Source organism: Chiloscyllium plagiosum, unplaced genomic scaffold, assembly GCF_037043375.1.
Source record: "Chiloscyllium plagiosum isolate Xiang-an unplaced genomic scaffold, Cpla_swu_hap1 HiC_scaffold_16, whole genome shotgun sequence".
Taxonomy (NCBI): domain Eukaryota; kingdom Metazoa; phylum Chordata; class Chondrichthyes; order Orectolobiformes; family Hemiscylliidae; genus Chiloscyllium; species Chiloscyllium plagiosum.
In genome coordinates this window covers 37,609,475-37,634,740 of record NW_028270154.1, presented here as the reverse complement: position 1 = coordinate 37,634,740, position 25,266 = coordinate 37,609,475, and the positions used below count along the sequence as shown (strand labels likewise).

The window sequence follows — 25,266 nt, the reverse complement described above, 5'->3', positions numbered from 1 at the left end:
AGGATAGATTAGATGAAGGAGTTGTAAATAGGTAGTAGTTAATTATTCTCTGTTATACTTTAAGAAATAAAGTTATACTTTAAATAGTTGGTGGCCTCTCAAATTTTCACAGATTACTGCATGGGATAAATTTTTTCAGTATCGCTGGTTTAGATAAAGCAGGAGGGTTTACCCCATGTTGCAACAGTTTGGAGGCTTGTCCAGGATTTGAACCTGAGTCCTCTTGCACCCCAAGCGAGAATCATACCCTGTGTTGTAATACCATTGCTTTGATTGTGGATACCTTCAAGAAGTCTTCAACTTGTCTTTTTGATGGAACAGTGTGTTCCGCTGGTGATGATGAGCTGGTGTTCTGCACATTTGGTGAGCAGGAGAATCTCAGTGGTGCTGCAATTCCCAATTCTTTCCTTTCCAATAGTTCCTTTCCAGGGTTGGGTATCCTTTCTAACTTGGATATAGAAGTCACCAAGGAGTTTAATTTTATCTTCCTTAGGAATGTTGATGAGTATGGTGTCCAGAGGAGAGCAGAAGCCTTCTTTAAACTCATATGTGGTATCAAGAGTTGGAGCAGAGGCACTTACGACCATTGCCTGCTGGTTTGTGGCAAATTGCAGCTGGAGAATCATGAGGTAATCATTGGTGCCAACAAGGAGCTCTGAGAGTTGGTTGATAAGTTCATTCTTGAATGTGAATCCAGTTCTGTGCATCTTGGGTAGATCCTTAGGTTTTCCCCTCCAGAAGAAGGGGTAACCACCATCGTCTGCCCTCAGCTGCCCCCCACCTCCTGTAAGACTCCTGAAAGACAGCAATATCAATGTTGAAGTGCCTGATTTCATGAGTAACAAGAACAGATCATTGTTTTACTCATTATCCATGGGGGTTTGAACATTCCAGATTCTAAGATCATACTTCACTTTGGTTTTCAGACTAAGCTAGATGAGCCCATTGGATATGGTTTTCCAGGTAGGTTAATGATGGAACAGACAGCGTTTAAGGCATCTTTTTTGTACCTTCCTCGTGTGGGATGAACAGTGTGTATCTGAAGAGGGCTGCTCAGTTGTGAAGAAAGCCGCTGAAACATTCTCCTGTTCCTATTCCAAGAGTAAAATGACTTAGTCAAAACTCCACCACCTACATGCTGGTCTGAAGCTAGGGACTTAGAGATCTCCCAATCCTGCCCCTGGCACCCCTCGCCAATCACTGCAGGGCTTGTGATGTGTTTGTGTGGATTGGTGGGAGGTTGAACTCCTCAAAATAGACAATTTGTGCAGGACATCTCTTAATATGGGAATGTTGTTACACATCAGCAGAAACCCAGTTCCTGACAGCTGAGAACTCCTGAGAGCATTGCCCTCAGGATCAACAGACATTTTGAGCCTTTCCACAGTAGTAAGGTGACAATCCACGGAAAGGGAATTTCAAATATTAGATTCTAATTAGAGGCTTTTAGGAAACTGTGTTTTAAACAGTGAATTATGAATTCAGGAAGTCTACTGAAAAGCTCTTTTTTTACCATGTTATTGCTTCATGCTGATATTTGTCACCTGGGAAAGAAAAATCAAACCAGTGTGTATAAGACATTCAGAGTCAGTTACAGATTGATTTCCATATTTAGTTACAGCATATTGTATGAAGTGTTAGCAGTAATGAGTCACTGAGAGGCTTTAATGTTTCTTGGAATATGACTTAAGTCTTAATTAGTGGGATGCATCCCTGCAGCTATGTGGAATTACCATAAGCAACATAATCAGAATCTGAAGTAGTCCAGAGAACCCAGACACTGAAGGAATTCAAGGCAAAGTGCTAGATTAAATATGTTTAAAATCATCGCTCTTAAATCAATCGCAAAGGTTAGCTAAACTAGTCTTCAGGCAGCATGCCTACTCCATATGCATTGTAAATTACTGGATAGACTATATCAATGCAGACATAAATCAGAATGGAATGAAAGGTAGTTATGAAAGATCATTCATGTAAAATTTTGGTGTCACTGAATGAGTCTATCTGTTTTTCCAAATTATTGCTTGTGTTATGCATCTATTTTCTGATGCACATATCTGCTGATATTACAATGAGCTAGCCTAGAGGAAGTACATAAAGGAAAAGCAGTGAGGTTTTCCTTTTACTGTTTTGCCCCGTGAGAAGGAACACAGATTCCTTTTTGAATCATCTCTTTACGATAACACTGAAATCAGGACATCAATTGTCTGGCATTATTACCTTAATTTCTTTTGTGAATCTGAACATTTTATGCACACTGGTTTAACTCAAATTATGCCAGGACTAGACACAGAGATCCTAAACTTGCATCTAAGCTTTTACTAAGGCATTGGTTTATAATGTCCCCCACCTCAAACAAGGTCAATGTCACTGGAGTAGTTTGAGACACGGTGTAAAGATCAGAAAATAATGGGGTGAAGGTCACATTTTTGAGACCCAACACTTTTACTATTTTGCTGGGAATCCCAGGGCTCCCGCTGAGGGATGGAGCAAAGTCTGAACCTGCTGCATACGTAATGAAGTGGGCGGGGAAAATCCTGGCTCCCAAAATTCTGTCCAGGATGCTCAAATGAGGCAAATCAGAGGCTGGCGGTTGGACTATGTAGGGACTTTGGACTGCCGGTGTTCCTCAGTGATATTTTGTGTTTATATGTTTGGGAGGTCAATATAAATGTGACATTTGCCATTTGATTATCTTCAAAGATCATTTTCCAGCATAAATAACCAGATGATCACTGGAAAAAAATATGTTTTCATCTCAAGAGGTATTCTAATTCCTACAGTAGAATAACACATTAACATCTAGGGACATATTTCCTGTTGGAGTATTTTATATACACTGGCAATCAGGCGAAGCCTTTCAGCAGAGCCAGTGAAAACTGTTTCCCAGGGTGATTTTTCTTGAAAGCAGATTCATCTTTATGGTAATTTCCATGCTATTTATTCATTAAATGGACAGTGATGATTGTAAATCACATAACTTTGAGAATTAGGAAGTGAATTAATTTGTGAGCTAGAAGGAAAAAGCATTTACTATTTTTATCCAAATGTTTATTTCATTCTATCCTGGATTTAAGGGAAATGTTTGCACAAGAGACTCATAGTGAAACATTCTTACAGGAAAGGATTTATAAGAATTAAACATGATGTCTGATATTTTCCTTGGCTGGCAATGCTACTATCATATTTTGCAAGAGATGTTTTTGGGCCAATTCCAAAGTGTCAGAAAAGATTTACTGTTTGTTTAGAAAGAATGGCAATGGCGTCTAATCACATGTTTGATCCTGCAAGGTTTTCCACTCTAAACATGTACTCAGGAGATTAGACCTGATATGAAAGGTAATCATGCATGCATGGAATTAGCAATTTTAGCTTTAATATCAAAAGCAGAAGGTGGGAGAGGAGAGTCTATTTTACCAGCATACTGCATAAAGTTAAGTAATACATGAATCATACTCTAGCAGCTGTTGTGAAGGTCCTGCATCTACAAGTTCTCTGTGCATTACAGAATTCTGTTATAAAAGGTTATAAATTCTGTTATAAAACATAGGAAAGGATTTTATTTGTTAATGTTTGTGTACTTTGTTGGCTAAACCAACACTTATTGCACACCCTAATTGCCCTTGAGAAGGGGGTGGTGACCTATTTTCTTTAGTGAGGTGTTTCATTTAGGTCAGACAAATCAGGACAGGCCATAGACAGTAGGGCCCTGGAGATTGTTGTCAAACAGAGAGAGCTAGGGGTGGGGGTACATAGTTCCTTGAAAATGGCATCACAGGTAGACAGAGTGGTGAAGAAGGTATATGGTATGCTTGCCTTCATTGGTCAGAGTATTGAGTACAGGAGTTGGGAGGTCATGTTGTGGCTGTACAAGACATTGGTAAGGTCACATTTGGAGTACTGCGTACATTTCTGGTTTCCCTGCTATAGGAAGGGTGTTATTAAACTGGAAAGAGTGCAAAAAAGACTTACAAGGGTGTTACCGAGACTGGAATGTTTGAGTTATGAAGGAGAGGCTGGATAGGCTGGGACTTTTTCCCTGGAACATAAGAGGCTGAGGGGTGACCTTATAGAGGTTTATAAAATCATGGGGAGCATTGATAAGGTGAATTGCCAAGGTCTTTTCCCAAGGGTAGGGGAGCCCAAAACTAGAGAGCATAGGTTTAGGGTGAGATGGGAAAGGTTTAAAAAAGCATGAAGGGCAACTTTTTCACACAGAAGGTGTTGCACATATGGAATGAGCTGCCAGAAGAAGTGGTGGAGATGAGTACAATGACACCATATAAAAGGCATTTGGACAGGTACATGTTGGAAGGTTTTAGAGGGATTTGAGCCAAATGCAGGCAAATGGGAATAGTTTAGTTTAGAAAACCTGATCAGTACGGACAAGTTGGGCCAAAGGGTTTGCTTCCATTCTGTATGACTGTGTGAATTTAGAATTGCTGCAGTTCATTTGATGTAGATACATTCACAATGCAATGGGGGAGTTTCAGGATTTTGACTCCTCAACACTAAAGGAATGGTGATTTTTTACACATCAGGCTGATGTGTGGTTTGAAAAGGAATTTACAGGTGATGATGTGTTCATGTAAGCACTGTCCTGGTTTTTCTAGATGGTAGTGGACATAGATTTGGAAAGTAATGAATAAGGAGCCTTGCTAAATTTTTATGGGCATCTTGTAGATGGTTCACCCTGCTGCTACTGTGTGTCAGTGGTAGTGGAACTGAATATTTTGAATGTGGCGCCAATCAAAGCAGGTTGCTTTGTCCATGATGGCATTCCTGAAGGCTTTTAGAGTTGAACTGTTAAAGAACAAGTATTTTATCATATTCCTGACCTGTGCTTTGTAGGTAGACAGGCTTTGGGGAGTCAAGAGGTGAGTTATTAATTGAAGGATTGCTTGCCTCTGACTTCCTTTTGTAGCCATAGTATTTATGTGGCCAATCTAGTTGAGCTTCTGGTCAATGGCAACTCCTAGGATGTTAATATTGGGGGATTCAGTGATGGTCATGCCATTGAAAGTCAATAGGAATTATTAGATTCTCTTTTTGGAGATGGTCATTTTCTGGCACTGTATTTTGCCACCCTTAGTCAAATGCGGCCTTGATATCATGGCAACTCACCTGTGGAGTTTAGCTTTTTTGCCCATGTGTAGACTAACTCTATAATGAGGTTAACAGTAGAGTGGCTCAGGCAGAACCAAACACAGTGTGAGTGTGCAGGTTATTGCTCAGCAAGTGTAAGGTTTTAGCAATGTTAATGATAACTTTCATCACTGTACAGATGATCGAGAGTCAACTGATGAGATATCAACTGGTCGGGTTGGATTTGTCCTGCTTTTCTGTATACATGGTGTACCAGGGTAATTTTCCACATTGTAGATGTACTGGAACAGCTTGGCTCAGTGCAGATGAAATTCTCATGCACAAGTCTTCAATATTATTACCGGAATGTTGCCAGAACCCACAAATCCAGTAATCCAGTCCCCTCAGCTGTTTCTCGATAAAACATGGAGTGAATCACATTGGCTGAAGACTGGCCTCTGTGATGATGGGAACCATTGGAGAAGGTCAAGACGGATCATCCACTCAATACTTCTGGCTACAGATTATTGCAAACACTTCAGCTTTCTTTTCCATTGGAATACTGGGCTCTTCCATCATTGAGGATGGGGTATTTGTGGAATCTCCTCCTTGAGTGTATTATTGACTTGCCCACTGCCATTCATAACTGGATGTGGCAAGACTGCCGAATTTAGCTCCGATCCACACAGTGTGATGTCACTTAGCTCTGTCATTTGCTGCTTATGCTGTTTAGCACACAAGTGGTCCTGTGTTGTAGTTTCATCAAGTTGACATCTTATTTTAGGTATACCTTGTGCTACTCCCTCCTGCATTCTCCATTGAACGAGAATTGATCCCTCAGCTTGTTGGTAATGGGAAAGTCAGGGTTATGCCAGACCACAAGGTTTAAAATTGCGATTGAACATAATTCTGCTGCTGATGGTGAGCCACTGCATCCACTAATAAATACCTGCCTTTTCGTTTTTCTGTGTTTCTGATTGTGGACTGAAATGAGGAAATGATCATATTCAAACTAAGGATTGTAGATAGATTACTAATGATTATTTTTAAAGTAGGTAACTTGACACTCATTGTAAGTGCTGTTTACACAATTGCTGATTCAAGCAGTAGTAACAGAAAGTGTAGCCAAGCTGAAGCTAAAGGTGTGCAGTGGAGATTCAGCTGGCAACAAATAGCTGATTGGTCTATGGACTAGTGACCAGATGACAATGACAAAAGTCTACTGCCTGGCAACAATGAACAAGATAAGCAGAAGCCATCAGATCTCAAAGTTCAGGAGGTCTCTCTGTACACTACAGTAAAAAACACTTTAAACCTGAAGAAACCTAAAGTAATCTAATCTAATAATCTAAAATCAGTTTAATTTCCCTGGAGTAGTTGCTGTAAAATGTGACTTTTAAACAATAAGTCAGTGAAAGCATCCAGAGAAAGAAACATAGAAACATAGAAATTCAGCAAAAAGAAATCGATAATTCAGCTTATTGAGTGAACTCTAACATTCAGAATGACCATGGTTGATCATCCAACTCAATCCTCTATCCTTGCTTTTGTCCCATTCCCTTTGATCCTTTTAACTCTAAGAACTATATCTGTCTCCTTCTTGAAATCACTCACCGTCCAGCCCACCAATCTCTGCATACATTGCATCATCTTCCACCACTTCCACACCTCCAAACGGACTCCACCACCAAAGACATATTTCCCTTCCCACCCCTATGAGCGTTCCAGAGAGACCATTCTCTCTGCGACTCCCTCATCAGGTCCATAACCCCCATCAGCCCACACCCCACTTCTGAGGCATTGGAACCAGTTCCAATGCCTCAGAAATCTGAAACCATGCACCATCTCTTCAGCCACATATTCATCTGATAGACAGAGAATCCAGCGTTCTGATCAGCACAACAATCATCTCAGAAAACCTGTGAACAGGAACCCTTGAATTTAGCATTTAGCATGGTGATAGTGGCATGGAATAAATAAGGAAAATCCTCAGTGTGAAGACTGAATTTTGTCTCCACAAGGACTGTGTGGTGGTTGCTCTTATCAATCCTGTCATGACAGATGCATCAAACCAATTGGCAAGGCAGATTTGAATATTTTTTCTTTCTTGCAGTTAACATTTTTAGCCTGTTCACATTATTTTGCACAATGGCTTAATTTCTCTACCCACCCCTTTTCTTATTTCCAATTTTGACTTTGGGTCTTACCCTTGTTCCCCTCTCTGTCACCTCCCTGTATACATCGCCAGCCCTCTGCCATTTTTGCTGCAGATCAACAGCTATGTTTAGGACTCAACCACCTGCCATGATACTACCGAGCCACTGTTGGTGATGGGCATTGAAGTCCCCCACCCAGTGCATATTCTATACCTTTACCAACCCCCAACACATCTTCCAAGTTGTGTTGAATATGGTGTAGAGTACTGATTCATCAGCTGAAGATTTCCTTGCCCTAATGTTTGACCTGATGCCACAAGGCTTAATGGGGTCTGGAATTAATGTGGAAGACTCCCAGCGTATTCCCCCTCCTGACTGGCTACCACCGTGCCACAACCACTGCTGGATCAGTCCTGCTAGTGGAATATGACCTACTCAAGGTTGAAGAGTGTGGTGCTGGAAAAGCACAGCAGATCAGGCAGCATCTGAGGAGCAAGAGAATCGATGTTTCAGGCATAAGCCTTTCATCAGGAGGGCTATTCATGATAGCTGTCTTGGACATTGTCTGCAAGGTATGATGCTGAGGATGGCTATGCCAGGCTGTTGCTGAACTGTTAGAAATCTCTCTCAATTTTTTTTTTCACTAGCCCCCCAAAAGTTTGTAAGGAGGACCTTTCAGATTTGACAGGCCCAAATTTGATATTGTCCTTTCTGGAGCTAGGTGGTCCATCTGCTTTTATTCCTTTGAGACTCTTCTATGGTTTTAATAGAACTGAGTAGTTTGCAATGTTCTTTCAGAGGGCAGTAAAGAGTCAACCATATTGTTGTGGGTCTGAGGTCTCACATAGGTCTGATGAATAAAAACATGCCCTTTCCTAATGTACATTTGAGAACTAGATTTTTTTAATCTGAGCATTCATATAGGTTTAACAATCATATTTGAATTTCATATTTATTATTGAATTATGTTTCATAATCTGCAATGGTGGGATTCAAATCTAAGTCCCCAGAACATTATCTGGGTCTCCAGATTAGTAGTTCTGCAACAATACTCCTACACCATCACTCTCACATAATTCATACATATCTAGCATCAGACTAGCATTGAAATTCATTTAACACATTACTCATTTGTGTGACAGGCAGGAGATCAATTTGGCTTCTTGGTAGCATCCTGTTAGTGGTGAATGCCTGTTATGTTGCTACTGCAGAGCTGCAGCAGTGTGAAATAGCTAGCGTCACCTATTGTTCATTAGAGATCTCTTACCCTGACAGGATAATCTGAGGTAACAGGGAACTTTTCAGACCCATTCAGGGATAGCCTCTTTTGCCAAGGCTACCATGTCTTTGCTAATCATTACTGCCACCACACCTCTTTTTCTTCCCTTTCAATATCATTCCTAAACACTTCATATGCTTGTATATAAAGTGCTGGGTTGTCACTAATTTAAGGCATGGTTTTGCAATTGTCACTGTATTACATTCACATATGTATTTTGTATTTGTTGTGCACCAATTTATTCACCATAATTTTTGCTTTTATATACATGCTTCATATTCTTTCTTTGTCCTTCTTATTCCTCTTATCTAATATAACACTATGGTGTTTTCTAGTCAAATAGAATCCTTTGGCTTTATCCACATTATTCCTCTTTTTGACTGCTGTATGCTGGTGACAGGCACCAGCAGAATTTAAATAAAACTATCGTAAATCATATTTCTTGAAAACAAGTCCATACTTCACCTATGTTCTTTAAGTTGTGATGCCTCTGTGAAAATTGATGAATCTAAGACTTAGTCAGATTCATATAAACATATGAACAAGGATCAAGAGCAAGGCAAAAGTGAGGACTGCAGATGCTGGAGATCAGAGTCGAGAGTGTGGTGCTGGAAAAGCACAGCAGGTCAGGCAGCATCCGAGGAGCAGGGGAGTTGACAGTTCATGAGGAATGAGGCTTGTGAGCCAAGGGGGGAGACCTTGGTGATGAAGGGCTGTTGCCCGAAAGGTCGATTCTCCTGCTCCTCGGATGCCACCTGACCTGCTGTGCTTTTCCAGCACCACACTCTCAACTCTGATGAAGAGCAGGCCACTTGGCCCTTTGCGCCTGCTGCACCATTCAATAAGATCATGGCTGATCTGATTTTAACCTCAACTCTGCATTGTTGTATATCCCTGATAAGTTGTCATCCCAAATTTCCTCAACTCACAACGTTAAGCAAATATAAGATGGTTTTCTGGAATTAGAGTTCTGAAAGGAAGCTATAGTAGGTTGGTGGCAGATGCCAGCCTCGTATTCTTTGCGCCTCCCTCTTCCTCCAAATCTCCCTAAAACTGAATTCATGCAAAATACTGCTGCCTGTATCACGTTTTGCACCATTGTTATGATGGAGCTTTTGTTGTTCATATTTACTCTAAAGACTGCCATGTCTGGAGGATTGTGAAAGTTGTTTCATTCAAAGTTTTAAAATAACATTGAAAGGACACTGTAGTGCACTTTTTTGTAAAAGATGTTTCTTAGAATTTAGGTAAGGTAACTGATTAAACCTTTTTACTGGAAGTCACATATCATCAGGGAATTGCTTAGACTTACTGGAACTCAGATGTCTGTGTTCATGGCTGTCAGGACTTTGGCTTTTTGATACTGTTTTGGATTTCAGTTAGGATGCAGCCTGGAAAAAAAAATTATACCTGCCCCCCCTCCCCCCACCCCTACCACTGCCAACCAACCCAGCTGCACGTTTATCACCTTCCAAAGAAACCCTTTCTGAGAATCCCATGGGAGAGTTGGAAAACTAAAACAGCTATTCTCTCTGAGAAACTTTTTGAAGATGTCCTCTTGACATCTCCTGAATTAATTTCATTTGAAAGGATCATAGTAACAATTATTTTTGCCTAATGACCAATCTACATGTACCAGGAAGCCAGACTAAAATCTGCAACATTTCATATCTAACCATTTTTTAAGAACAAGCAAGATTTATTTTTTATTTCCAAAGTTAATCTCTGCTCAAAACGTTACTTCCTTTTTTTCATTAATGAGTGAGTGGTGTGAATTTACATTGGGTTATTTGGTGGGATAAATATTTATACTTTCATATTTCAAACTCTATGTTAATCAACTTTTCATTTTGTCAACTAAGTCTTGTTTCTATAGTAAATTAATAATTTTGTTTTATTTTTAAAAGTCTGGTTGATGGATTTATCTACCCTATGCCTAATATATGTGAATTGCCATATAGTTGGAAGGAAAAGGCAATACAGATAGTAATCCAGTTGAATTAGGTAGAATTCAATTTCCGATAAAGCAGTTTCTAATACAAAAGGAAAAAGAAATCCAAAAAAATGAACAGGAAAGAAAATTAAAGTGAGAAAAACTGAACTCAAAGATAGGAACGCTTCAGCGAGAGAAAAGAAAAAAGAGCATTTAAGAAATAGGAACTAGAATTGCAATGGAAAGAATAACGGTGAAGGGAAGAGAGGCAGGAAAGAGCAAGGGAACAAGAAAGAAAATATTTGCTTAAAATATTGGAACTGAAAACAAGATGGCTCAGACTCTGATGAAACTTACAACAAACTTCTGATTCTAACCCAAGACTCAGCAGGAAGTTATTTGAGTTTGTGCAAGCCCTTCTGAAGTTTACTGAAAGAGATGTACCTTTTAACAAGGTAGCTAAACTGATGAGGTGGATAAAGAAAATTTACACTGATGATAAAAAGCAGGGTGTTTGACAAAGCTGGTGATGTGTATGCCATGCTTTCTAAGCAAGTTCCAACAGATTTTGAGATGACAAAAAAGGTTATTCTTCATGCTTATGAATTGGTCTGTGATGTTTACAGGAAGAAATTTCAGAACCAATAGAGGCATCCTGGGAAGACTTGGAGACAATTGAGAGGGAAGGCAAATTGAAAGTTGATCTTCATTTCAAAAGGAACAGAACATAAAAGTAGGGAGCCCTGCTGAAACTATACAAAGCTCTCATTAGAACACAGCTAGAATACCATGAAAGTTTCAGGCACCTTGTCTAAGGACAGTTATCCCAACATTGGAGGCAATCCAGAGAAGAATCGTGAGGCTGAACCTGAGTATGAAGTGACTGTCTTATGAGGAGTGGTTGATTAGGTCTGTCCTGTATTTATTGGAATTTAGAAGAATGAGAGATGACGTTATTGAATCATTCAAGATTCTTAGCGAACTTCACAGATTAGAGGCAGATTGGTTATTTTCAATTGTGGGAGAGTCTACGTGTAGAGGGCATAATCCCAGAATAAGGGGTCACCCATTTAAAAGAGAGATGGGGAGAGATTTCTTCTCCCAGAGGGCAGTAAACCAATGGAATTCTTCACCTCAAAAGGCTGACAAGGTTGAGTCATTAAGTAAGTTCAAGGCTAAGATGGATACCCATTTAATTGGTAAGGGAATCAAGGGAATCTTATGGAAGAGGAAGAAAAGTGGAGTTGAAGATTATTAGATCAGACAGAATGTCATTGAATGGCAGAGCAGATTCTAATTTTCTTTCCTGTTCATTTTTTGCATTTCTTTTTCCTTTTGTATTAGAAGCTGCTTTATCAGAAATTGAATTCTACCTAATTCAACTGGATTACTATCAGTATTGCCTTTTCCTTCCAATTTCCAATACTGGGGCTATCATCTCCAATTACATCTGCTTTTTGAGCCCGTGCTTGTAACTCTGACTTGAACTTTTCTGCCAATGCAATTAACCTAGCTTTGATTAATTTGTGCAAATTACTCCATGATATATCTACTCTGTCCAGAAAATGTCTAATATTATCAAAGCCATTTTGTTCTTATAAGCTTTACTCTAATGTATGAGAAAGCTGGCATCATTCCCTATATCCTTCTCACTTATTATTGTTCGACTTTGAATTACATGTTATTGTTTTAGGTCATCCTTGGCAAGATTCTGATTTTGGTACAGCTAAAGATGTGTATAGCAACTGAGCATATACATAAAAAGCAACGTTATAATTTTATTAAAAAACTGTCAGGAATTAATGGCAAGGGCAGCATTTTGTTTTATTTATTTATGGTTGGGGCATCAATGACTGGACAAGCATTTATTGTCCATCCTTATTGCCCACAAAAAGGTGATCTTCTTGAACAATAGCAGCCTTTTAGTGTAGGGACACACACATCCCTACTAAGAAAGAAGGACAAATGTGGTCCACTGAGTTCTGAAGAAGTGTCCCTGGACTTGAAATGTTAACTGATTAGATTACTTACAGTATGGAAACAGGTCCTTCGGCCCAACAAGTCCACACCAACTCTCCGAAGAGCAACCCACCCAGACCCATTCCCCTACGTTTGCCCCTTCACCTAACTCTACGGGCAATTTAGCATGGCCAATTCACCTAACCTGCACATCTTTGGACTGCAGGAGGAAACTGGAGCATCCAGAGGAAGTCCATGCAGACACAAGGAGAATGTGCAAACTCCACACAGACAGATGCCTGACGCGGGAATTAAACCCAGGTCTCTGGCGCTGTGAGGCAGCAGTGCTAACCACTTTGCCACCGTGCCACACTAACCACTGTACCACCATGCCACCCTCTGATTTCTTTCCACAAATGCTACCAAACTCATAGAGTTTATCCAGCAATTTCTGTTTTTTTTTTTGTAGTCAATTATCATCGTTTTGAAAGGCAATAACAGGATTGCAAGTAATTTGATTACAACATCTCTCTCTAGCTGGCTTCTAGTCTCTCCAACAGTGAAAACCAATCAAGGAAAAACTAATTGAAGAGACAACCCTCTAGTTTTCTGAATTGCAACCAATCCTCGAAGAGGGAGATAACAGACTGAGATTCTCCCTCCCTGTGGCACACTCTAAGGCATGGGTAAATCTGGTAAATGAAAAGAAGGATAAAGAGCAGAATAGAGATGATGGATTAGGATTTCCTTACCTCTTCTGGAATAAGAAGACCACATTGTATAGGTAATGGTGTCAGATCTAGAATTAAATCAGCGTGAGCTGCTTGTCCTTAGAAAAGAACTTCCCTGGAATTTCATTAAAACATAAATGTACATCCTATTTATCATCTTGTAGGTGATTTCTGTCATTACCAAAAATTTCTTCCTCTATGATAGTTTTCTGGATCTTAAACAAGAGCAACACAAAATAGAGAATGTGTGCTGTGTGCAAAGGGGCTTCAAGAGGTTTTGGACATATTTTTGAGTGGAAAAAATATCGCAGATGGAATATAATGTGGAAAAATATGAGGTTTGCAAGATTAGTAGGAAGAACAGGTGTGTAAATTATTTGTTAAATGGCAAAAGGTTAGAAAGCTTATATTACAATTTCAATTCTCACATTTTCTTTTTGGATTAAAGGGGTTCCTCTTTTTTGTGGCGTTTTCCCTTCCAGTAAAGATTTCCACTGACAGGAAGTTATTACATATGGGAATGATTTTCTTGTAGCTTGCCGCATTACCTGTCATAGTTCTTCCAACACTACTGTCAGTTTTGTGCAACCTTTCCCTCTCTATGGTTCAGTGTTTGTCACAAGTGACCCTCACAGTAGTTGCTGGGCTTCTCTTGGGTCATACTGCCATTTCTGTGGTTAGAATTCTCAGTGTACTGTATTGATAATGGGTTCCACTTCAGGCACTTCATGCCTCTTATCTCCAATTAGTCTGTCTGGTCACCATTGTAACCATGTAGTAAGATCTATTGTCCAATGAGAGACGACAATAACAAGCTTGAGGTAGTCAGTGGAACCAGAGCCAGGTGGATCTCAGTGACTACAAAATCCTTGAATATCATTGCGTTAACCTGGGCCAATCAGGGGTCTTGGCAAAACTAAAACAGCTGGTAGTAATGGGGGAAATAGAAAGGCCATTACAATCAGGATTAAAACCTTTCTGGACTCAGCGAGACCAGATCACCCTGGAGGACAATATATTACCATTGGGAGCAAGAATGATTGTCCCGAGTAAAGGTCGCTGCCAGATACTCACTGAACACCACCAGAGTCATCCATGGGTTTCCAAAATGAAGATGTTAGCGTGATGTTATATCTGGTGGCCAGGACTGGATGCTGACATTGTTGCATTGGTGGGGCAGTGCCCTCAGTGGCAACAGTTACTGCTGGCAGTCCCCTTGTATTTGTGGGAATGGCTACACATCGAACTATGCCAGACCTTTCATGGGCTCAATGTTCCTGGTTATTCTGGATGTCCATTCAAATTTGTTGGGCATGCATAGGGTTCATTCGGCAAACTCCAGGATGTCAACTGAAAAGTTACGAGCATTGTTTGCAATGAGTGGACTCCCAGAAGTATTGGTCACAGACAATGGGATGTCATTTACCAGCAGGGAACTGAAATACTTCCTTAAGTCGAATGACATTCGGCATGTTCAGACAGCTCCATAGCATCCATCGTCCAATGGTCCGGCAGAAAGAGCACAGCGGCACGGTGGCACAGTGGTTAGCACTGCTGCCTCACAGCGCCAGAGACCCGGGTTCAGTTCCCGCCTCAGGCGACTGACTGTGTGGAGTTTGCACGTTCTCCCCGTGTCTGCGTGGGTTTCCTCCGGGTGCTCCGGTTTCCTCCCACAGTCCAAAAATGTGCAGGTCAGGTGAATTGGCCATGCTAAATTGCCCGTAGTGTTAGGTAAGGGGTAAATGTAGGGGTATGGGTGGGTTGTGCTTCGGTGGGGCGGTGTGGACTTGTTGGGCCGAAGGGCCTGTTTCCACACTGTAAGTAATCTAATCTAAAGCAGTCCAGACATTGAAGGCAGACTTAAAGAAATAGCCTACAGCTTCACTTGATACCAAAGTATCCTGGTTCCTGTTTGATTATAGGACATGTCCCACCCCCTCTCCCCCTCACACAACTATAGGGATAACTCCAGCAGTGTTGGGGAGAAGGCTTTGCACCAGGTTAAACTTGATATTTCCAGAACTCAGGATGGGGGTGGTGAAATGGCAGCAGGAATGCCGGCCGGCCAGCCACATGCCTCCTCTGAGCAAAAGAGACAGTTTTCTTCAGGGAGTGAAGTTTGGTGCTGGAACCACTGAAATGGCCTGGCATGGGTATGAGGTGAGTTCGATGTGAGGGAAGGTCCTGTGACATACAAGGTTTGGGGAGACGAGGCAGTGCTGAACAAACATGTGGATCAGCTGAAAGCTGTTACCATGCAAACTGGGCAGGAGCAAGACATATCAGGCCTCTCAGAACAGCCAGAAAGGCCTGTCAGGAATCTGGGGTTCTCCTCCTCTGTCTAGCATTGAGGAAACCTCAGAGTCCGAGGTGGATACAGCTTCAACACTGCTACCACTGGAAGAAGAAGAAGAAACTATCCCGAGTTGCTCCAGTGTAAGAGGTGTGCTATGGTCCGGTACACGCTGCCCATATCTGAGTCCGAGTCCGAAGAGCCATCCCAAGAGAAGCCACAAGAGAAGAACAGTCCTACATACCTGGACTTAGTTGGGGAGGAACATGATTGTAACCAGGGCCAGATGGATCATGTTGACTATGAGATCATTGATTGGGTTTGTTAACCTGGGCCGATCAGGGAGCCCTGGCTGACAGATATGAACAGGGGATTCAGAAGGTCTCCTCAGTCTAGACACTGGCTTTGAACTGGTTGGTCAGAGCCCATGAACTGTATGCACGTGAATAAAGGGTGACTTGGTGACGGCATACCAGCCTCTGTGCAGTTACTTCACTTTATTAAACTTAGCTACCTTCAAGCATCGGTAAAAGGGGACATTCTCTGACTCATGTGCCAGTTGTCCATTTGCAAATTGTTGGATTGTCTGCCAAAAATCCAACAATGGAAGTATAATTCAAATTCTTACATCGGTACAATTTGCTCCTAAATGATGTTTAACAGTTAGATTTTTACACCTGTAATTCTCAAAGGGTTGCTCACTCCCTATCTTTCTGAAGTAGAGCTAATATTTTAAATTATCCACTCATTTCCTTCATATTCCCACCAGTTTCAGAGACAACAGTCTAACAGAGGAGGATCGGTTGTCTCAATCTGAAACACTAATATATTTTGAACCTGTTCATGGTGATAAATATAGAATAACATTAGCAACTATTTGTGTTAAATCTGGTAATTTTTAAAGGATCAATTCTTTGACAGCAAAGTGTTATAAATTACTTGGCTCAAATTTCCACTGATTAGAAAGACTAAGCGTGTAATTTTGATAATGAATGCAGTATTGTTTATTGAGATTTTTTTTGCAAAGTGCAGGTTAACAAACTGTAAGTCAATTGCAAGAAGTCTGGAATTTCTCAGCAGGCAGTTTATAAAATGTAATTAAATTAAAACATAAGTTGGCTTTTTGGAATCTTACAGATAATGAAGTCACTTTAAGGTTCACATTAATTAGTTTTAAACTATAAGTGAAATGCATTCTCATTTGTTATTTAAAATTATATATTTTGATTGCTAGAGTAGAATACTTTCAACTGCCAGTTAATATGGTAAAGAGTCTTTATGCTTCTCCTCTTCCTCTCTTAGCCAAGTTGACCTTAAGAAACCATTTTATTCCTGAGCATGCACATCCGGTATTTTATCCTTTTAAGGCTTTCTTTCAAAGCAGCAAATCCCACTGGGCAGAACCAATCCACAGAGGATTGTAAGAATTGCACCCTCACACAGCCCGTCCTGACTTCCCCCTCTGTTAAATGATTTCCAGATGTCTGCTCTGTACTCTGTATACCACATTGTGGCATTTCTTTACTGATAGACTGTTGCTGTCTCATTAATGGTGGCTACCATATTCTGGCAGAACAGCAAATCGTTTGTGGTGTAGCAAAGTCTGTATTATTTTAGTAGAAACTATTTGATGTTTATGCTGCATGGCACAGACAGCCAGTAAAATGTTTGCGCAAAGTAACATGTCAAAGCTTAGGAAGCAGGCAGTTTTGCTATAAAAGGCATTAGCGATCTGCCACATACATGCCTGTACTATTCCCTTGCTTACTGCAGACCTAGCCTAGCTTATTGCACAGATTCCCTGGTTTGTGCTGAAGAGATACTGAAATAATTCCAGGAGCTGGAACCATAAATCTGAGGCTGTGGTTACCTAAACATTGAAGACCCTATGCTGACTCAATATGGCTTAAGATCCTCATGCCATATTGTAGCTCCTCAGAAAGGATGTCACTGATGCTGTCCATCTGTAATTTGTTTTTGGAGTGAGGAATAGGTAATAGGACTGAGGAGTATGCGCTTACTAATGTCTGATGGCCTGAGTCTGCAGCCATTGCTTGATTTTTCCCTTTCTCCAATGTTCTGCTCTTTTCTCTGTAATCACAGGACAGACCATTATAAGATTGTCAAAATAGATGATAGAGTTACATCACAGGGCAGTCCATTATGCCCAAGAAACCTACTCCTAGGTTTCTCTAATTGTGGAGGGAGGGGAAATGGGGGTCAGGAGTTAGAAAGCCTTTGGTTAGTCAATAGGAAGTAGTTAAAATGATGTGTAAATCTCAGTTGTGAGACATTAAAAAAGAAGACGAAGTCAAAATAACTTGGCCTTACAAACTCTTCAAAACTCTTTACTTCTGTTCTAATGAGCTGATACATGTGGATGCTACTTCTCTAACATTTTCAGTATAATTTATCCTCAGGGCAATAGTGCATAAAATCCAGAAAGTGACTACTGTATGATAGAGTTTGACAACCTGTCATTTGGAAGCTAGATTAGTTGATCTGTGATAGCTCAGCTGGCTGAATGCTTGATTTTATAACGCAGAATGATACCAACAGCTATGGGTTCAATTCCTGAACTAGCTGGTGTCACCATGAAAATTCCATCTTTTCAACCTTCCCTGAGGCGAGGTGACCCTCAGGTCAAACTCACCACAAGTTGTCTCTCTCTCTCTCTCGATTGAGAAAGGGACACAATTGTGACCTGACCTTAGATTATGGGATGGTTCAAAATGTCCCAGGAAGTTCTATGACAAGTATTTTAAAGATGCATATGAAGCAGAAATGACTCTGACTCAAATTGCCTCACTATACAAGTATGTTTTTTTTCTAATGTCTTTCTTCCAGACAGATATTATAAAGCTTTACCCTATACAGGAAAAAGAGAAACAGTGCCTCACTCTCTCAATTCATATCTTGCACATGGCTGTCCAGATCAGGTACAACACTAACTCTATCATCCATATTAACAATCTTATTTCACTACTCAGGACACATCTTTACAGCTGTCCTTAATCTCATTTGATCAGTGTCATTGTGGAATAAATTGGCAGACAATGCCAGCTATCAACAGGGTGCCAGGGAGGACTTTTATAATTTTAAGTGTCTCGCGCCCTCTGATGTATCATTACCTTAGCAACTTCTAAGTTATAGAACCTTGAAAATTATTTCCTTCTTCAGGGGTTATTGATGTTGAACTGCTCATAAACTGACTTATGTCAACCATTGAAGATAGCTTCTTTATGCCAATACTAAACAATTCCCCAAACTTTCCCAAATCAATTACCTAAATGCTTCAGGCCACAGATTGAAGTGTTCAGACCCATAACGTGAAGGACAGCTTGCTGCAGTGAAGGTACATGACCTGTAGAGTGTTGATTGCTTCAAGCAGTTATGCAAACACCATCAGAAGATGCTTCTACATCCTCTAGTTGCCTTTGCTTAGAAATAACCTGCAGATCAATGTGCTGTCTACTGAGGAATATATTATCAATGCAAACATCTTTGTTGTAGAATAGCTGAACAAAACCCTTGTTAACATAAGGCTGCATTTTAACTAACATCCCTTATCAGAATGGGGAATGAGTGCAGAGATTGAAGCAACAGCTTGATAATGACTGGTTGCCATCTGGTATTTTTCTTCAGTCCCCAATCTATTGTTTCAGGCCTTTCAGTTTGTCTGTGTACTCCTCTCTTTCACTTTAACTTTCAATGCACTGTATTGTCTTCTCATTTCTGACACTTACATGCCACATTTTGAGCCAATGCAATACATATTCACTAACTCCTCACTATTCATCACAGTACAGTATAAATGAATTTGAACTATTCTGCTGGATAATTCAGTGGTATTAATAATTGCACGTAAAAATCCACATATACATGAAGTGCACTTGTGGAATTTATATTTATGTTTGACATTGTGTATGCAGAACATGGTTGAAAACAGCAGATCTGGCTGATAAAAAGCTGAAGTAATAGATGGCAACTAATAATTGCTGAAATAAAGCATGAGTGGAGTGTGAAATTTGTTTGGGAAATCCCATGATGTAAAATTAATAAATATCCATCCTTCTAAATCAGAAGCAGAATGAGATCAATGCTTGATTAAGTTTAGGCTAATTTGAAACTTGGTATTTCGGGGTGAACTTAATGGTGAATGGAAGTATGACCTCAGGAGAATTCAATCTTCATTTTGTGAAGTGCAGTTCTCACAGCTGCAATTTTCCTGTTATATGGGTGGATAACGAAAACAAAAAAATTGCTAATGAATGTGTTCAACAGTTAAACAGAAAATCTCATTTAGCAACTTCCTCTCTAATATGCTTGCAGTTGCAATCAGAATCTAAGCACAAAGTTCACTACATGTTAATAAGCTGCCAAAAGCTGACTGCCCTAACTTTAGCTAAGATCAGCAAATTGATGAGTAAATTGGCTGTGTACAGTTTTATGGAATGTTCAAAATAGCCAGCAGACTTAATATTGTATTTGTAATTAATTTTTTGATTTAAAATGAAAAATGCATTGGGAGATGGTAGCAGATAGTCCAGAAGCCTGGGGACCTAAATGAAATTGTTGGAGATTCAAAATCCTGACAAACCCATTTTGAAGAAGGATCATTGGGCTCAAAACATTAACTCTGTTTTCTCTTTACAGATGCTAACACACCCGCTGACTTTAGCAAGCAATTTCTATTTTTGTTTTATTTTAATGCTTTGAGGATATGGGTTCAAATCCCTACCACAGCAGCTGACAGAATTTTAAAGTAATTATTAAGTTTGGAATATTAAACCCAGCCTCAGTGATGGTGATCATGAAATTATCATTTGGTTGCTTAATGTCCCTTAGGGAAACTTTCTGTCCTTACATGGTCTGGCCTACATATGACCCCAGACTCACAGTAACGTGGTCCACTGCCTTTTGAAATGACCTAATAAAACCATTCAGTTTAAAGAGAGTTATTGTTAAGCATCAATACTGACCTTGCCTGTGAAATCAACATCCCATCGAGAGAATTTTAAAAACTTTCTATTCACGCAATGGAAGCAGTTACCCATGTTAATCCTGAATGATATACATGTGATGGAATGGGGGGAAGGGGCAGGGAAGGAACATTGTATTTCTCTTTCCCATTATCTACTGTCTTCATATTAGTTCTTTAAAATACCTACAAACTAGAAATTTCAGTTAACAGTCTTACGGAAACACAAGCTGGGCTTTAAATAATATATACATTCGAATACTCTTAGAAAGTGATTTCCCTCTCATGATAATTCATCCCAGATTTCACAGATCTTTGGAGTTATTGAACCCCATGCAACATCTGGCACTGATTATAGTAAGAAGGGAACTGTTAGGTATACATACACTGACACAGACATGGTAAGTTTCATTTCACTTCTTAAAACAATGTGCACAATCTTCCTACATCACGACAGCGACCACACTTCAGGTATTATTTCATTGGTTGTAAAGCATTTCAAGACACCAGAGTATTATCAAAAGTGCTACATAGATGTACATTTTTATTTTACTGTTTTTGTGTATTAATATTGTCCATAATAATGAAGCCCTTAATATATGTGTGCAATGCTGTAGTTAATGACAGATGTTTTGTGGAGTGACTGTTCATACAAAAGATCTATAATATAAATTTTCTGATTAAGAATACCAATAATGGTTGGTTAACCAGTTGAAAAGAGTTGACCTGCTGTAAATTAATGTCGATGGTGCACAGTAACTTCTGCAAACTTTGATCTTGAAGTCAAAAACACTCCAGGTAAATTGTTAGTTGTAATAATTATGGTGCAATCTTAGACAATATACAGCAAATCCTACTTGGAAGTAACCTTTGTGCAGCCCCAAATACATAATTTTATGACAATATTAAGTCCATAATAATGTTACAGACAGTGTCAGACATATACCATACACATAGACACAGAGCAAAAGCAAAACATGAACACTTTCTAACGATGGCCAAAAGAAAATTAAACTAATGAATTAACTATTCAGTAATCTTGTACTAAAGTCAGACGTTCCAGGAAAATGTTTAACAGTTACTTATGTGTGCCAAACGAACGAGAGATTGCATTGCTGACTAGACAATAAGCAGGCTATGATGCTGCAAACTACCCTCAGCATTTATCTGTGTCAGTGCATCAAAAGTGTTTAGGTTTAAACATACATTTAATAAGTAATACTGCCAGTGATGCAGGAAGAATTTCAAAAGTGGGCAATCATTCATGTGTTTTGGCACAAACATCAAATGCACTTTAGACAGATAATTGAAATATTACTTAATTAATATGATTTAAAAATATTTATAGAAGATTTTTAAGCTTCTTTCAAGAGAAATACAATGGCACCTCCTCTATATCGTGGCTTAGAAAGAAACAACAGTATTAATTTGGATATTGTGACACAACAGCAAATATCTCCTACATTTGTAAATATCACTTGAGTACACTATTGTGAAGTTTCAGATCATGGACACATTAACTGATTGAACAACAGATGAAAAGAAGCCATGAGTGTGCTGGTTTATTAGTTGTTTTTACACAAAAAGATGTTAAGTTAATGGCTTTGACCATCCCATTTTGACGATGTGTTGCAAAGTGGAAACAGTGATGTTCTACAATGACTCAGTATATCCAAATATTTGTGGTGACTCACTAAGCCAAAAAGTACAGAAAGATCCCAGCATTGATGGTTGGTCTATGCTGAGTCAGCAAACCTGAGACAGATCAACAGAAGAGGGGAAATAAAATTGGATTTTGATTTTTAATCATTAATTAGCAAACTCATCCAAGAGGCATTCTTCTGCATGTTAACTAGTAATGCTAAACGAGAACACCCATACATGCCACTTTTAAACTCTGGTGGAGTCAAGTAGACCATGGGTATGTCACTACCCCACCAAGTCACTCAATTTTACGCATCCCCCCACTGTCCCACCACTACGCTTGTCAGTCTGCTGCTGAGGGTGATGGATATAAAATTTAAGGTAACTCCCGACTGGTTGAAAACCTCCAAACCCAATTTTAAAAGTTCAGTTTTATTGTGAAACACCAACTTGAAATTTGAATGTAAAACCGGCGTCATGGATTCGTTGTCTGCTGTGGCACTGCTGAACTTGATCACCATTGAGTTAATCTCTCTGGAATGAAAAAAAAATGCTTTGCATTTACATCAGGATGGCAAGTTAAAAATGTACCCCAACTCTAACAAGCTGACATGGGGGTGAATCTCTGATGGCTCAAAGGGCAATGCCACAAGTATGAACAGGTGATAAACTATATAATGTGACCTCTATTCGTATTATTAAACTGTCATCAAAATATTCATCAGAGCATTGGAATAATCACTTTTAAGAATCAAATCAAAGGTTTATTAATAATAGGCGATTAAACATATTGACCATGCTTGGACTTCTTATTTTTCAATGAGTTTCCATCTCCCTTTTAAATAAGAACAGCTTGCATTTCATAGTGACTTTAGAAAGTGTCCCAATACACTTTGCAGGAGTGAATACTTGATATTGCAATAATAAGCTCCTAGAGCAGTTCATGCTATTATGAACTGAATAATATCTGTTTATTCACAGTTGTAGTAAAATTCAATCCTCATGCATTTTGACGTGTCATTATTCCACCTGCTTATCTTAGCCGCACAATTCTAATACGTGGTGCATTCAGTGTACTCACTTCAATAACTTCTTCGTTTGAAATTACTATACTGGCTGGTTTCAGGGTGCATTGTCATTCATGGGGCTGAATTATATGAAGTGCCATTTCCCCATCAGCTGGCTAAAAAGTCAGGATGGGAGAGCCCATTTAGAGGAACACTGGCTGCTTCTCAGGAAGGAGCTCACATCCACCAGTAGCCTGGATACTGAATCCAGTGGATGCAATTCCAAATACCAGTTTAGTGGAATGAATGCAATTAGTTATAATGGAATTCATATGTAGTGCTGCTTGTGGTGTGTGTTATCATTACTATTGATTTTTATTGCTTTGTTCAAACATTGATTTCTCCCTCTAAATGGGCTGACATTTTTATTTAATAGCATTGAAATGCAATATTGTCACAGTGTCCTGAATGTTATCAGTATGTTTTGCAATTTAAAAAAAGGCCAACAGGGTTTCTGTTGAAAGATAATAATTTGTTAACTCACGTTGGTTTCTACTCATCATTCTGATGACTTTCATACAACAGACCCTTCAGAGTCAGCTCCATGTCGTCCTCCCAAATCCACGCATGACAATGGGGTAGGTTGTCTCATTAGTGAAATCCAAATCGTCAGCAGCAAGATTTACAAGGGAACAGTCTGTAAAATTGAATGTACCATGTTAAAAGCTCCCTCAACCCATTGCTACCAGGCTAGATGAGTTAAACTTCTAACTACTGGAAGCAGAATAGCCAGAATCCTGTATACTTGTTTCTTGACCATAGTGGCCATACCATGGTGACATCTTACTGCCTTTCAGTCATTTCAGAAAGTGACAGTTGCCATCAAATCAGCCATCTCACATATTCCAGAAAAAGATTCCAAGTGGAATACCAATAGCTAGTATTGAACCATCTCAAGTGGGTGGAGATGAAGAAGTTCTTACGTTGCTAAGTTAAACGTAAAAGCAGATCAAATAGCAAAATATCAAAGTAAATGTTCCAAACTATCATTACTCCATCTAATATTTTCACTAGTCTCCAAACTCAAAACACTTCACTTCTAGTCTCTAGTAAGAGTTGCATTTATATCTCCTTTTCTAATGTACTGTTAGTGCACTTTGAATGTACTTAGGGACATTCAGGACTACTTAAATGCAGTTTCTCAGAAAACAGTCGGAAGATTATATGAAAGACAAATTTGTATTTGGTGAATGAACAAGATTGACTTTGGAATGGAAAAGAGGTTCCATCTCATCGAGTCACAGCAAAAGTGTGTCCCACTTTGCACGTAAGTGCACTGAAATTGCGTGGAACTCAAGGGCCAAATGAACAGATTTCAGAGATGACAGCTGACTTGTACCTGTTTCTGAACTGATAAAAGATCCATATTCTGAAGAAAAATCATATTGAATTTGAAACGTTATCTGTGCCTCTCTCTCCACAGATGTTACCTAATCTGCTGAGTTTTTCCTGCTTTCCCTGCTTGTTAGAAGATCCACAAACTCTGCCTTGTCCCCATCTCAGGTATGTAAAAAGTTACAATATCTGAAAGCTCAGGGAACTATGCACTGGTCTAAACATCTTCTACCTGAATTCCAGTAATGCACCAAGATTGAAAATTAAATTAATATACTTTGAAGAAATAAACATTTGGTCAAAACATTCATAAAGGAATATATTCTCACATGCCAGTACTAACAGCTTTGTCTTCAGAAAAGAGAATATTACAACAAGTTATCAATCTATAAATATTTGCAAGAGTTCATGACATGCTGTTAGAAACATTTTACTCTCATTTTGATTGTTTAATTAATATTCTGAACTTATAAATTAACACAACTACACATTCATTTCAATATTCCCCTACAATGCTACATTGATAACATGACAGAACTATGAAGGTTTTTGAAAATAGAATTCTGTGCAGAGGATGAAATCAAATAGAATTAAGAATTACAATGTGAAATACGTCAGTTTTATAACTGAAAGCCTGTGGTTGACTAAATTTTTTCCAGTTGATAAAAACCTCTACATGTCTGCACAACTCAAATAACTTCTGTCTCATTATTTTAAAGTGTTTTAAAAGCTTTTCCCTAATTTATTATATAGGGTTTGTCCTTCAAATAAATATACACAATCATAAATATCACAATGGCTCT

At 39.3% G+C, this 25,266-nt stretch overlaps 1 long non-coding RNA gene across 2 annotated transcripts in view; it reads right to left on the bottom strand.

Moving 5' to 3' along the window:
* The window catches only part of LOC148147518 (uncharacterized), a 90,121-nt gene that overhangs the window by 15,217 nt on the left and 49,638 nt on the right, over positions 1 to 25,266 (bottom strand). For both annotated transcript variants that reach the window (XR_015759725.1, XR_015759726.1), the window contains exon 2: positions 23,613 to 23,765. This is a non-coding gene — a long non-coding RNA (uncharacterized LOC148147518). The remainder of the gene's footprint in view (positions 1 to 23,612; positions 23,766 to 25,266) is intronic.